The following is a 16060-nucleotide window of genomic DNA, read 5'->3' on the forward strand; positions in this document are numbered from 1 at the left end:
CTGGCGGCGGGAGCGCAGTGAGCCGCGCAGCGCCCATGGGGGACGCGGTGTTCAGCGAGAGGCCGCCGCTGCGCTACGCGGTAGGTGCGGGGGGCTGCGCGGTGGGTGCGCGGCCGCGGGCGGGCAGCGCCGAGCGCCCGCGGGTCTGGGCGGCCCTGTGTCCCCCCGAGCCCGCGCGTGTGCGGGGCGCGCAGCTGCAGCATCTCCCGCGGCGCCGCGCGGGGCGAGGCGGCAGCGTCCCGAGCAGGAGGAGGAAGAGGAGGGCGGCAGGCGCCTTCCTCCCCGCCCCGGGCGCTTGGTCGCCGCTCAGCGCGCGCCCGTGCCCGCGGGCGAGGTGCCCCGCTGAGGGAGCGGGGCCGCAGGGCACTCCAAGCGCCCCACGGGGCAGCCCCGTGCCCAAGGAGCGTGGAGGGAGGCGTGGGGACCGCTTTGCGTGGGACATTTGTCCCTTGTCTACTCGCAAGTCCTGGGATGAGTCGGGCAGCAGTGCCCGGCGGGCGCTCGGGAGCCGCCTCCTGCGTGGCTGCTGTTGCATCCTCTGCCCTAGCCCGGTGCTGTGTTATTTTGTGCACAGCAGCCCGTGCTGCCGAAAAGCCACTTCCTTTCTRCTAGCCTTATTAGGAGCATTTTCTCGGTTGCTTAGGCAGGAAAAAAAAAAAAAAAAGCCACATGAAAACAGCCAACRGCCTCCTTGCCGAAAGCCCCAACGAACCCGAGCGCGAGTCAGAGGGCAGGAGGGCTGATACAGCCGCCCTCCGCGCTGGTGCAACTAAGGGGTAATTTGATTGCAGTTGATGAAGTTTTGTGGGAACAGTGAGTCTGAGCAGACTTGCATTTCTAGTTTTGGTGAGTAAAACTGCAGGGGAAGAGTCGTTATCCCTTGAGTTGATATTTGCTTGTGTAAGGTGTGTTTTTCTCACCTTCTTCTGTTTGATTCCTTCAGTATATTGGCCATTTGATTAAGTTTCCCGTGCCTTTTTCTTAAATATTATGTGAATGGTCTGGAAGACTTTCTCCTCTTTTAGCAGTAGAAGAGTTTCTAGAAGAGTTTCTTCTCTTTAGCAGTGTCTTTCATAAAAAATACTCCTGCACTCACTCAGCTCCAGCTGTCCTCGAGTACGCTCAGCTACTGCAGGAACGCTAGAGCTGCTAGAGAGAGGCACTGGTAGCTTGTCTGAAACATTCATACAGCAGCAATTGGCTTTTTGCATTAAAAAGTGGGTAGTGATAATTAATTCATTGAATAACTGCCATGCATCAAATTAATAGGACCGCATTCTTGGAATGGAAGAGTTGCCCTGTTCGTATTCGGGCATGTAGCAGGACTGATAGCAGTTATGTCACATGCTAGCTCCATGAAACTTTTATTACTTCCTGTGGTTGTGCTTGTCAGTCTACCATCAATTACTTCTTACAAACACATTATTGTTTCTGTCGGTTGGGTATCGGTGTGTTCTCTTGCCTGTAGTCAGCGGCAGATAATGTATTGAGCTCAAGTCAGCAGTCATGCAGAGAAAGAGGCAGGGTGGCCAGCCACGGCAGAGGACCCTTGTAGAACCACAGTTCTTTGATTGCTCAATAYGGCATTAAAGGTGAAAATACGGTCCTCAAATATTTCTAACATTAGTAGTAAGTAGCACTTGCATCTAGGAGGAAGGTGGACTCTGCAGGTGATGCTGTTTCTTGGGGAGAGAATATGGTTCCAGATACTCTGCATAATGAATGCATATGCTTGATGTTAGGACTGAGAACAGTCTTATTGAAATCAAGTGCTTTCTGACCTGAAGATAGGCTAAGCCTTTAGAGCTTTGTTGGATTGAGGCCTTAGTAATTACTGCTTAAATGTAACTTAGTACCATTCTTTTTAACATTGAATAATTGCGTGGTCTAAATACAAACCAAGTTAGTGGAGTGTTTTGATAACCATGAAATAAAAATTATACAGTGTTATAGTATTTTAGCAGCAATTAATTTGTTGGCAGAACAAATTAYAGCTATTTCTATGGTGGGCTTTTCATTTGCCTTTTAAGACTGATAATTAAAGTTTCATAATTTTTATATAAAGAGCGTAAGGAGGCATTAGTTTGGATCTGGAGTGTGCTTTGGAAGCCAGTCTCCCCAGTCTTCCCCATTGTGGTACTTTCGTCCACRTCTCGGGGCAGCCTTGGAGCACGGGAACTGTTCAGAAGAAGCAAAACTGGAAGATGTGCTGCAGCAGCACTCCCGACGTCATCCAGTCCCTCAGGAGCGTACTAGAGCTAGCCTGACTGTAAACTTCTGAAATTCATCTATCTATCAAGGCTATATGTCTATCACGTTCTCAGTGCCAGCTTCTTCCTCCGCAATCTGCTGCTGGGAAGTAGCAATAATTACATAGTAATGTAGCTATTGCCAAAATCAACCTGGATGCTGACTTGATTCTGGAATTTCATAATGTACTTGCAAGCATAGTTTATACTCATGGAGAATGTACTCTATCGTTATGATCATGTAATGAGTGTTGTGGTTTATCCTGTGTATGCTGGCTGTGAGGGAGAGGACTGGCTATTATGCTCTAGTCATGCTCTGATGCTGTATTGTCCAAAAGCTCTGGTACCAAAGAGCTCATTTTAAACAGCTTAAATGCTCTTCAGTGAAAAGTTGGTTAGAAGAAATCAGCCAGTGGAAGAAGAATAAAAACATATTTCTAAAGAAATGTATTTGTGAAGGAAAGGAGAGTTACACTCTTAACATGGATTAAGCTGATCTTTTTTCCTCACAAGATATATCACTTAACCAACCCATAGATTTTGTCTCCCTTTCTGATCCATATTGTATCTCACATTTGCATCCATAAAGTATTTCAGTGAAAACATGCAGACATTAATTAAATCCCATCTCACTATATACTGCCTAGCCAAGATGTAGCCTTTAATTTTTATGTCTAGGTTTGTCTAATCTGCCCATTARTCATCTTTGCTATACGCTCTGATTTATGGACTGTTTTAGGTATTACAGTACCCATAATTGATGTTAAAACTCCAGATATTCCAGGAGTTGGACGCAGCCCTGTGCCATGTGCTCTAAGTGACCCTGCGTGTGCAGAGAGGTTGAACTAGATGATCTCTAGAGGTCCCTTCCAATCTTAAGGATTCTATGATTCTATAAAAMTGGGACGATCACCTTCATGACTTGAGATTTCTTCCTATTGGATCCTAAATTTGTGTGTGTGTGTGTGTGTGTGTGTGTGTGTGTTTTCCTGCATCTTAGCAGCAGTTTTACAGAGGAAAGAAAGAATGGCTTTTCATATATTTTAGCTAAAGCACTGGTAAGTGATACTATACGGAGAGTTGCTGGGGTTTGGAAGTGCCTGCCTTGACCTGTGGAGTACTATAGAGGATTATTTTGAAGCCAGGAGGCATGAATCTTCCTTGGAGAAGGAACCAGGAGTTCTGCCAGGTTGCTGCTGCTGCTGCTGCGTACTGGATGGAGGGGACATTTGGGTCTGTAAAGGACAAAGAGAAGGCATAAATACTAATTAGTTCAWGCCTGTGACTCCAGTATGGATACTGAGCTCGTATCCAGTTCAGATGTCATCCCATTGAATATTTTGAGAGCAGATGTATTTTTTCCTTGCTCCAGTAGTGTTTGAGGCATTTTGTTGTTTTGTGTTTTGGCTCAGGCTGTGTCCAGTTGACCCTCTGTTGGTGTGACATTCGGGCTTTGAGTTTGTTTCTACCATACTAAGTCTGCTACTGTGTGGAAGRGTGAAGGAAACGAAAGAACAGTTCGCAAGGCAAACTAGGGCACTGGTAAACCACAGAACGCTTTCTGGAGCACAGAAGGGATTAAAAAGAAGATAATAGGTATTTCCCCCCAGTATTCTAGTTGTAGTTACGTTAGTTGTTACTTGTAACAATAATAGATTACAAAATAATTCAGAGTGGAATGGTGAGATTGGTGGTGACACTTTAAAACTGTAAACTAGAACAGTAAAAATGTGTTTGTGAGCAAGAGCCAAGTACTGACCTCCTCCTGTGGATGTGATTGTGTTTTGCAAGAATCCACAAACTAAAAGAGTTGCTTGTCCTTCTGTTTTCAAGACGTTGCCTGATGACTCAAGCTTTCAGCCACTCACAGATTTTAACAGCAAAATTATGTGCCACAAGCAGACACCATTTATTACAGTGATTGTAGCAAATCCTACAGGTAATTTATCTTACAGGAGTAATAACAGCAGCTTCCCTCTTTTTCTTTAAAGCAACACATTGAAGAGATGGCCCCAGGGCTGAAGGAGGCTTGCCAAGATCATTCGTCTGGCCCACTAGACTGCTCCTGSCCTGTCTTTTCAACAAGGCTCTTCAGGAGCAAGCTTGAGACTGTACAAATAGTTCTCGTGGTCGTAGGCTGTTTTCCTTCCTTGGGGCTTCTCAGATCCTCCCCCCTCCACTGATGTTTTGAGAAAAAGCTGGGTGGCCCTTTAGAAAAGTAGCTGCTGTGAATGGGCTGCCTTCGCCTAAACAGCCTGTCTGGTTTGTCTGTCTTCCCAAGGGTCCTCCATAAGGAAGCAGCTCAGGAGGAGACCAGAGCAGGAGCCTAGCAGCGCATGTGCAGAGTAGCTCTATGGTACCTCCTGCGCTGACTGATGTTAGACTAAGCCCTTWCTTCTACAAAAATCAAGCTTCTTGGCTCTACAGAAGACAATAACATATTTTTTTAATATTCGGAGTTCTCAAAGGCTGAGTTACTTAGGTAAAAAAGTCACCCTGTAGGTTTTGTTTCAGATTAAGAAATTGAAGAATATTTTCAACATGGTCAAATAAGCAAATTAAAGGAGTAGCAGTTAACAGTAGAGGAGTGATTAGAAGCTCATATTTCTGCACCTGATTCCCCAGATTTATTCGTCAAGGACCTGGGTTGACTTCATGACTGTAGAACTTCTTTGCTGAAGGGATACAAATTGAGATCACTGTTGAGCCCAGTCCTTTTTCCTTCATTTGGGTGAGTTGTCCATGGGCAGCAGTGATTCATGTTGCAGAAGTGTCAGCWTTCAGAAAGTGCTTTTATTGCTAAGCTTGAAGGAACATACATGAATAGAGGAACTGAGCACTGTTGTGTTGCTCAGTAGTGAAGACCAAGGCCAAACTTTGATACTGATGGAGTTTGAAGCAAGTGTTGGCAGCTCCTACAGCCATGCAAGCAGTTGTGAGCTAACACTGAAGAGCCGAGAGGAAGGGAGGAAGTGAAGAGCTCTCATGTGTGTCACAGGCTCCTAGAAAATTTCATGAAAATTTCAATTTTTTAACAGTGCTTGGGCTGCCAATGTATTTCTGGCGCCCTGCACACACATGTGAGTATGAACTTCCTTTCTCTCAGTGACGGCACATCTAAATATAGATGTGGGGGTGTGTTTGTGAGACCGCAGGAAGGATGGAGACAGATGCTGATCAAGTTTGTCAAGGCTTATGAGATCAGGTGGAGAGCTGCGCTGATGTGGTTGTATTAGTCTGACCCAGACACTGTCTGTGATCAGAGGTGATCTTAGGGATACTAGAAGTGGCAGCAGGAGGTAAAGCTTCCCTTTCATTTGATTTCTTTGCCTGTTCTTTACATCATGTAGTTTATCACTGCAGCAAACATACAGTTCTTGTAATAGTAAATAAGTAAATACAGTTCTTGTGATAGTTGCAAAGATATTGCTCAGTAAAACTATGTATGATTTGAGCTTGAGGATATTTATTTGAGGAGACACAGAATCATTAATTGACACAGACATCTGTGTCTCTGGTATAACCCATGCTTATCCATTTCTTTGATAGGAGATTTAATCAACTAGCAATAGCCCTTATTAAAAGGAGATTTCAAGGTCACAGTACTGTGGTAGTCTAYGCAAGTGGCAAGGTCATATGCAGTCAAAATCAGTAGTCTGTGCAGTTCTGGAAAGAGGGTTGACCATGCGGCTGAAGTGCAAGGCAAGAACAGGATATTTGAGGCTCTGTCACACACATCTTTTGTGATTTTGAACAGGGTACTTCTACTTCCTTTTTTTTTTTTTTTCTGTTCTGTGAAAATATGTCTCTTTCTGAAAGAACTGGTGAGTGAAAATAGATGCGAGCTTTGAAAAGATGTTCAGATGTGCAGGTGGTTGATGAGAGAACTATCTATAAGTAAAAATGCCGGATTCCATGAGGTAGGTATTTCTTTTACAGACTTATGCTTTGTCTTTCAGTTCCATTTGCTAGAACTTTTTTTGAAATTTGTACATGGCTTTTTACATTTTTTCAGCCTGAAGAATGAAGCCATGTAAATGAATGATGACTTAGGTTGCAGATACATTTAAATAGTTTTGTTTATCATCAAGTGCTCCTTAATTTCCTTTTAAGTCCTAGTGCCCTTGCATAGTACTGTGAGGAAAGAATTATGAATACTTTAGGAGATTCCTTTCTAGTGATATTTGTTTCTATTGACAAAAAGCAATGAAATATTTTTGCTAGCCGTAGCTTTTGAAGAAGCTAATTTATCCAACTCTAAATTGGAAATCAAAATAGCACCTAAGAAACAACCTGTTTTACATATCATGCTAACAAGACCTCTTAAACACTTCTCATTTTTTTCTTTCCCTTCCCTTCTAAGTGCCTCCGATTGTCACCCATGGGTTGGTATTCCCATGGAAATGCTGTTCTCCACTCTTGCTCTAATGGAATACCTGTTTCTTTAGCAGAAGTGTAATTGAACTCAGTGGCTTGGACGAGACATATTCAAAGATCGAATTTCATACTATTCCTGCCTTTGTATGATATTTGAGACTACAGACATGAAAATGAAATGGCTTTTTCTTGTCTGAGGAATAAAAGAGGTGTGCACACATTGTGTTCCTTACAAAAGGAATCTTTTGCAGGCCTTGGCTGACATAACCATGTGGTTCACATTCACTTTCCCTAAAGGAGTGTCAACTCTTAAAGCTCCCTTGGGGAGAAGGCTGGGTCTTATCAAGGCTGGCTGGCTCAAAAAAGAAAAATAACAAATGTTTTTCTTACTAGCAGTTACTATCCAAGACGTTATCAACTGTGCACAGTTAAAAGGATTTCCGGAATATATCCTCTACTAACTCAAAAAGAGTGTTAGGAATTGCTAATGGGAAATCGGATATTACAACAGTACTTTTATCGACTGCAATAGTGTTTSGTTGCTAAAGGCAGCATGAGTAAAGTTTGGGTCTTTTCAGACTGTGATGCCCTCAGGTATGCCAGAAGAATTAAGTGTTAATTCTAGCTGCTTACAAGGTTGTCGTTGTTATTGCATAGCTGSATACTTACGTTTTTGTGGCAATCACAGACACTGTCAGGTCTTTCATTGTACAATTTATTTTGCTATTTTTAAATAACATTTTTATATGTTTTTGTGTATTACTTTATCTGAATCTGACTCACAAACATCTTTGCTACATTGCCATGAAGGTAGATGATCCTATGATCATATCATTGTATTGTACTATGTAATTTCACTGGATTTATCTACTGCCAGGCTTTTTGTCTACTGTGGACAATCAACATTTTTGAAACCACACATCTTAAATGCATGGCTACTCATGTCTTAGGTCTGTATCTCTTGAAATCTGTCTTGTCTTGGTGTTGATAAGTATATAATATTTGCAAAGTTTTTTTTTTCCAATCTGTTTCTATAAATATATATCCTAAGGCTTTTAAAAAAAAAGAGTTTTATTTTTTAATCRCAAGCTGCGAATCTGAAGATGATCATTTGATAGGTGGATATTAAGCTTGCGAGAAATTTCAGTAATACAGTCACGCTTTCCTGGGGAGTAGGTCTTGATTGACTTTATTATTTAGTATTAGCTGTATGAAAAAAAAGAAAAGCCCACATTGTGTAGGAAGAAAACTGTAGGCGCTTACAACCGGTTTTCGCATTGCTTTAATGTGTCTTTTGTCTTCAAACAAATGGTCATTCCTGCCTTGTTGTAGAAGCCACACCATGTATTTCTCTTGGCAAACTGTCTTACATTCCTTGGACCCTCTGGGTAGACTGTCCTTTAATTGGTGCCATGGCCTCAAATGCTTCTTTTTTCATCAGTGGCAAATTGTTCATGTCCTATATCATTTCTGGCTATCATTAATATTTGCATGATTGTGTATCCCTTAATGGCAGCTGTACATATAGAATGTCAGAAACATTCCCTATTCCCAAGAAAATTATCTTAAATAAAAGCAAATGAGGGATTCATTTTTGTGCAGAGTGTGGTACTGAAGAACTTGTGGCAAGGCTGGGGGGTTTTTTTCTTTTGTAAGCAGAGATCTCTGTGAGTAATCAGGGAATCCCCTSAGCATCTGGTTCCTTCTTTATCTAGATGCTTCTTTTTCTGGTCTTTCCTGTGGGACTTTCATATTTGGGTTCATAGCTCCTTCCAGCATCTGAGCTCATCTGGACCAGTGGGTACAAGCAGGTGGTAGCAGAGTAAGGGCATGATTTGGCCTGCTGTTGGAAGGTGGATGCTTTTCGGAACTGCAGCTGCTTGAATCTCATACRTTTAGTGCCCTCTGCAATGTCTCCRAAGAGCAAGGGTGGGAGTTTTGACCCAGATCCATTTGTCTCATCCTGTAGGAGAAAAGGTAAATATGAAACTGGGGAGGGTCTGATCCCTAAGGATCATTGTATGCTTCCTGCAAGGGWTATAGGATCTTCAGGTCTTGAGAATGTGTTAATATCTGAATGGCATGTTTTTACTGGCAGGACAGTAAATCCTTAGTGCATTGCATCTGCATTGGATTTTGGCATCATTTGGGTGACTGACAGCTGTGTTAGGACATGTCCTAGCACTTCTGTTCCACTCAGAAATGGCAGATGGGCTTTTGCAGAGCTGCTGCCCTGTGTCCTGGTAGCCTCAGGGTTCAATTGCATTGGTGCTGCCCGCTTGGGGCTACTCCTGAACGAGCAGAGGAGGCTCCAGCTGGCGGTGATGCAGTACCCTATCATATCATAGCTGAGCTTTGCTTTGCTCATCGCCAGCTACCTGCTGTGTGCAAAAGCCTACAGCATCTAGGAGCAAACGGCAAAAGATTTAACGTGCTCCTGTGCTGTGTGGCCAGGAGTCAGTCCTGTTCTCRGCATGTCCTGGCAATTAAAATCATTGGTTTTTTTGCTGGGTCAGTTTCTTGTCTTTTGCCTTCAACAACAAGAAAATTTCTGGGAACTGGTAGATTCTCCATTTGTTGAGCTTGAGGGCATACAAATTTTCCTTTTAGCAGGACTGGTTTTGATACACGGTCCTGAAAAGCAGCTGATCCTGGGCTCCTTTGTTTTTATGGGGCTGCATGATCCTGCAGCTAGACTTTGCTGGCTGGAAGATAGGCACTTGCTAGTGATTGGCTTTATTCTCAGAGCTGATGAGAAGCATCAATAAAAAATCCTCTATAAATATTTATGAAATTCTTCTGCATATTGTTGTCCTGAAATGTATTCAAGAGGTGTGATTTAATTTGACATAAATCAGAAATTCAGTGTAAGGCCATGGGAAAACAGACTAATTGCATGTGAAGTTGAGAGCTTTATTTACCTCTTACTTACCTAGTTCCAGAATACATCTGCATTTTACTCAAAATTTTCCATGCACTATTACACAGCCCATGTGAAGTAATACTGAATTATATATTTATGGGAAGTTAAGATGATAAAAATTTTACAATGGAGCATAATTAATCTTCACCAGAATCACAGTGGAGGAAGAGGTAAAAGAGGGCAAGCCATGCAGTTGTACAGTTTTCTGTAACTGTATTATTCTATCAAACGCTTTTGTTACTAAATTTAACAAGGAAGGTGTGAGTCGCTTTCATTTATTTACAGCAAAGGTGCTGTTGCCCTTACTGATCAGCAAATGACCTTCTGGTTTATTAATGTTTTGGAGAAAATCCTCCCTCCTCCTGGCTGACTAATGGAGAACAGTCATCCCAGCAGAGGTGATCCAGGACTTAGAAGTGCTTCTAGAAGTTCTGCTTTATTTGATAGCTTTGTAGACTCTGCAAGCTTTGCTCTATGTGAGAAATTTGGGAGTCTCTGTCTTTCTGTATGAATATGGAGRCTTTGTTTGCTGTCCGTGGTGCCTGAACTGTGTATTTTCCTTCGAGAGAGAGCTGTGTAATAGCTAGAGAGAATTTAAATCCTTTAGGGCTAGAACAGCATTTATGACTGTTAAAACAAAGATGTCACGGTATGCCTGGTGTTTATAAACTAGGCAGTCCTGGTGTCAGGAGTGTTGCTGTTCCTGCAGTAGGGTAAATTTGGACTTTTCCCAMACTGTGTCACAGAAGATTGTATCCCTTTTCATTTAGTTTATGTCCAATTAGGCATCTAAATTCACCTGTCTCTGGATTTACGTTGGTGCATCATAGCCATACCTTATAATTTTAAGGCCTTAAATATGTTTTAGTGGCATTAAGACACATTGTGAGAGTGATGTTACACTTCAGATTGTCAGCTTTATTACCTTCTGGTGACTCTGAGCGCTCCCTAGCTGAATTTAAAGACGTCTCTTCTAGCAGCCAGTCCTGTAAATCTGGGCAGCTGAAAGGTCAGGCGGGTTCTTTTTCAAGCATTGCTGCTCKTACAAAACACCCCGTAATTGTGACTGTGCCGCAGCAGTCAGACTGGTTTCCAATTCCTCCTCCTTCTGCAGGGCTGATAAAGGTAAAGGGCAGGATTTCTGTCCATAGGCTAAATAGAGAGTAATTGGAAATATGCAGGGAGCAAAGAGTAGCAAGTGTGTGTGARTTTGTCCTGTCTCTGCATATACCCCTGAAGGGTTTGACAAAAAATACTGCTGCCAGGAAGTCATTACAKTTGCAATCTGTGGCTATAAATATGGTACCTTTTGCCTTCACATTCTTATAACATTCAGCGAGGTTTGCATGTGTCTTTCTTTTGGTTTGTTTTGTGCCAGTTGTTTAGATTGTTTGCCCTTTATGTAGAATTTATGCCTGAAAAAGAAATTCCAACTGGAGAAACATCATTGAATTCCTTTCCTCTAGAAACCTGTTCCTTAGCATGGCCTTTTGTTTATTATTTTTCAATTCACTTAAATTCTGTCTCTCTCAAGAAAATGAGAAAATGAGCCATTATGAAATACAGATGGTCAGCCCGACTGTTTTGAGAAGATTTTGTCCAAAACACATTTTCAGTCCATCTCATCCTGTATTGTTTTTAGTGGAATATTTATACCATTTTATCAGTTATCTAGTCTGCAATACATTTTTGGCTTCAGAAATAAATGTAATACAGTTGACTATTGATAATTATTTATTTCACTGTCTGAAGTTTTGCAAATTATATTTTCACTAAAAGCCTCAGGAAGGAGCAGGGTTTTTCATTTCTCCTGTTCTGTGTGTGTTCAGACTCAGTTTGTTAATCCACATTCTCCAGTATAGAAGGAGCACTAGGCCAGTGTAAGGTTTTCATTTTACATGGATTGATATTGTGTTTATGGTATATTTTGTAAAGATTCTCTCTGATGTTTTTGGAAATGCTGTAACTTTGCTTATACTGAAGTCTGGACTTCATCCCTGAAAGCAGACTTCAGTTATTACTTTTGAAAAATCCCAATATTCATATGTCTGCTTAATAACAGGGAGAATGGTTTCAGTATTCTTAGCATTCCTCATGTGGTGCTTGTTTAAATTAGGTCTTTATCCACTTCCTCTTTCCATTTATATTTGTGTGTTTCCTTTCTCCTGAGCATCATTCTGCTCTTCTGCATGCCCCAGTTTCCTGCGTGCACACTGTGCAGAAACTCATCTGCAGCAGTCATTTCTTACACACTGGCATATGAATCATCTGTAAAAAAATACTGGGTTAACTTATACTTCTGAGGCTTGTTTCACATTCTCTGCAAATTTAGATGGCTTTTGAAACTGTACTTTTATTATTTTTGGTCTTTTTTCGAGAGAATTCCCCCTAATAACTTGTTTCTTATAGTGAAAACTCACATTGTAGATTAAGCACTCTCTTTCCTTCCCTAGGGTACCTTGTATGCAGATGATATGTCCTGTATTATTATCACAATTGTAGAAAATAGAGATTTTATGTGGTATATTTTAGTTCTAGAGAATTCAGTAAATTTATTGTCATCAAAAGACATTTGAATTCTATTCCCTTTGTAAATCTCATTAAAGCAAAATATATCCTGTGAGTATCCCTTAAAATCATAGACAATCTCTAGTGCAAAGCTGGAGTTCTCTTTGTTAGATCTGATGCAATGGTTAACTACAGAGAGTAACACTAGAAATATGTTGCCTAATGTTTCTTGCCTGAAAAGGTGATGTGTGAACACATTTATTTTCAAGTAGAGGTGAACATTTTAGAACATGATATATATATGCAAGTTCATGGTTTATTAAAAAGTCCTTGTATGTAATATAAAGCCCATTATTTTGCCTGTTCTCCTTTTTGTGCCTATTGTTACTGTAGTTTTTAATAATTAAAAAAAAAATCTTACAAACTGTTAGGAGCAGAACCTGTACTTGATCTATGGAACATCTAAAACATTTTGGGACATTCAGCTGCARTAGCTCTGAAGTGTGTATGTCCTTGGTTTCAGGAAATAATCTTGTTATTTGCATCGTGATTCATCTTGCTGTCTTCTGGCATGAAACATTTTGTCAAGCAGGAGTAATATTATATTGATTTCTGTTAACTCAGTAAAATTGATATTAATCCATCAAGCAAGGGGGAAAATAAGAAGTCACATTTATTCTGGGATAAATGCCTGCCCTTAAAGGAGTTATCATGAGGAATTGGTGTGTCCTACTATTTGTTCTCTTTCTCTAATTTTTCTTAAACTGCTTCTAGCTTTCTTTGTGGGCTCGTTTTAAAGCAAGTTAAATTACAACTTAAACTTGGTGGCTGCAACGAGCCAACAATAAATATTCTGATTCATCACAGTGCATATTTAGCTGTTTAGATAAATATTTAACTGTAAGTTATTTTTTCAGGCAGAATCCAAATAAGCAGATAATAAAACAGGTTCTTCCTATAGCATCATATAGAGAAATGAGGCTGATTTATGGTGAGCTTTCTTTAAATCTCCTCAGAGTTCTGCTTGAAGCAAAAGACAGGTGTCTGCTTGTCTCTGTTATACTGGTGTCCTAAGATTAGATTTCTTTGTATTAGGCATCATCCTTTCTGTCCATGTTGCACCACATGCAGTTCATACCCTGCAAATGGTGCTCTGAAGTTCTGGGATGGTTGTGAATAAGCAAACTGATTGAGGAGTGAAGGTCAGGACTATTACTGCCCTACCATATTGACCTGCTGTGAGAAACAGCAGCCTGTATTAGCGCTTTCATGTCTTCTGAATGAGGAGGAAAAATAACACAGGGTTTCAGGGGATCCACTAAATGCACTTTTACTCGGGCTTTACTAGGTGTCTTCTGTAGCTTCTGCCCTGCCGTTGCAGCCAACCACTGCACTAGCAGCAGCTGTGCTGCTGACACACACCCCTACGTGATGCYTGGGCTGACTGAGGGAGTGTAGAACACTTTAATGGAGTTCCTTCTATAGAAATAGYGCTGAATCTCAAGGGCTGAAAAAAAATTACTGTCGTCTTGTGGCTGTTTGGAGAATCTTGAGTCTTCTCCACAAACTTGGTTGGTTTTCACTAGTGCAGGGGGTTGTTAGCTTCCAAAGACTTTGGCTATAGTTTAGTTTGCTCAACATTGCTGATAAGAAAAGTCAAAGATTGATTTATAAATGCATATAAAATGTTCTGGTCTAGCGGCATCCTTGTTGACAGACCCACAAAGGTGAAGGCCAAGTGAGAACGCAGACCTCCCTTCCTATTATGTTAGCAAGGAACAATGTTAAAAGCAAGGAACTTGTTCAGGAAAAGAGAAAGTTGTAATCTTAAGTGTGTCTGWTTTACAACCTTCTCATGCACATATATTACAAGGCATTAGCTGCATATTTGTGTATATTTTAATGCTGTGTTTATGTGTGTATACTGCTGTCTTATTTCTTCTCTTTTGGAAGCATTTCACTTGAGGTTATCCTCAAGATTACCCACTTACCACACTGTGAAATAACGTTGCCAGCAGAGCTGCCAAGCAAGAGGGGAAGCCTCGCTGGTTGGTCCCTCGAGAGCCTAACAGAAAGGTCGTTCTCTCTTGCTAGAAGATATCTCAGTTACCTTTCTGGGATCAATTTCTGTTATTCATTTTTCAGCTTCTTTGTGAAGGTAGAGTTTTCCTTAAAAAAGGGCAATCTGAAAAAAAATCAAAGAATTTACATTGGCTTTTATTTTGTACACAAGATAGAAACTTGCATGTTACCATGCAAGATTAATTTGCTAACATAGTATCTAACAGTCACTCCTCATTGCTGTAATGTATTCAATGCTTGTATTATAAGTGATCACCTGAGGGTTTTGGATATTTATTTTTCTAAAATTCTTTCCWTTAAAAACCTCTCTGCTCAGTGGAAGATTTCTGTCTTTCCAAAAACAAACAAACAAGCAAAAAACTCTGAAAAAATGAAGGAAAAAGAGAAAAATATAATTTTGACAGCACAAGCTGTAGTTTTGGGAATAACCTTTTGTCCTTGTTATGGGGATAGACAATGATGATCCTATAAGGCACTTTTTAATCCAATGGTTTTATATTTATGTCAAGAGTRTGGTAGTTTCCTGGCTCATTCATGCTTCCATTGGTTTATACGCTCCTAAATGTATGTAGGTTAGGCTTTCTAACTGACCACTGAAACATGTACTTAAAGTCTACATGTCATTTCAAAAGAAATTCATGTAAACTCAGCATTGAGGGAAGCTGTAAAAAAAAAAAAAAAAAAAAAAAAAAGAGAAAGAAAGAAGTGAAGAAGGGAATGAAGAAAAGGAAGTGAAAAATGACGAAAGGAGTGCTATTCTTGCACTGCTTTAAACATGGCTATGTCACCTATTACTTCAGTATACATCTTCCTCCTGCTGGTAGTGTCCTGGATGCTTTTTAACACTCGCACTTAACTCTATTTCCTGGAGATTTGTGCTATTTAACACAGCTGAGGGGCAGAGGAAATGATCTCTTGACTGACTCTATTAATTATTGTTCCCCAGAGAATCTCTTTCCTCTTTAGAAAGAATGGGTATAGCAAGCAGTAAAAGCACTCTGGAAACAAACTACTGCAATTATTGCCCACATGTTTGGCAAATTAGGGGACGGAGCCTTTCCCCAAAGGTTTCACAGAAACCTTCACACTGTCTGTGTTTTGATGTGACTATGTCTTTTTATAAGAACATCCTTTGAGGCTGGAGTTCTTTATACATGCTCAAAGCTGGAAAGCARTTTCTTTGGAATGAAAATATGTGGCAAATTTAACAAAATTCAGTTTGATCAGTATTGAGGAGTCAAAATTCCCAGGGGACCTCCTGGGTTACGGATTCCAGCCCCTTTCTACTGCGAGCAGCTATGGAAGATCCCATACATAAATTCAGCAAGCTCTTAGAAGTGCTTTTTTTTTTTTTTTTTTTGTAATAGCCTAAATTTATTCTTGTAGCAATCTGATCTTTTAGCTTACTCTGTACTCATGCTGCCCTGATAGCTATCCATGCTCTCCCCCTTCATTTTACTTAGCTGAAGAAGGAAACTCTTTGCTGTGGTAGATTTCTTCATTCTGCAGGTCTACCTGGAGACTCTGCTTTGCACTTGTTCCTTCCTTCAGGTGTGAGCTTTTATGCATGGGGAAGACAGACGACTGCATGGGAGAGCTGACTGATGGCAGCTCRTATCATGGCCAGAAGTCAAAGGGAGAAAATGTCCTCTGTCCCATGCCCTCTGCCACCCCAACTATAAATGGAGCCTGAGCTCAGCTGTGGACACTGCAGCGTTCTCCATTCAGATGAATGCAACCCCCAGGGCCTTTCCCCCTCCCTCCTTGCCTCCTATTTCTAATCCTTAAATAGGTGCCTTAGCCACTTTATTCAGCTGTACCCCTGAAGAAGCATCCCCTGAAAGAGTGTCACTTACTGCCTCCAGAAGTAGAGGAGGAGGGAGAAGCTGAGTACCTGTGGTTTTGCTCCTGTGGGTTTTTT

General features: G+C 41.0%; 1 protein-coding gene across 1 annotated transcript in view; it reads left to right on the forward strand.

Annotated features, from left to right (window-relative positions):
• The first annotated feature begins 41 nt into the window (after nt 1-41).
• Nucleotides 42-16060, forward strand: part of ARHGAP6 (Rho GTPase activating protein 6) — a 160685-nt gene continuing 144666 nt past the window's right edge. The window contains exon 1 of the mRNA XM_026047260.1: nt 42-80. The gene's annotated coding sequence lies outside the window, so the exon portion shown is untranslated. The remainder of the gene's footprint in view (nt 81-16060) is intronic.

This window comes from Nothoprocta perdicaria, unplaced genomic scaffold (genome assembly GCF_003342845.1).
Source record: "Nothoprocta perdicaria isolate Ctin4 unplaced genomic scaffold, notPer1 scaffold_109, whole genome shotgun sequence".
Taxonomy (NCBI): Eukaryota; Metazoa; Chordata; class Aves; order Tinamiformes; family Tinamidae; genus Nothoprocta; species Nothoprocta perdicaria.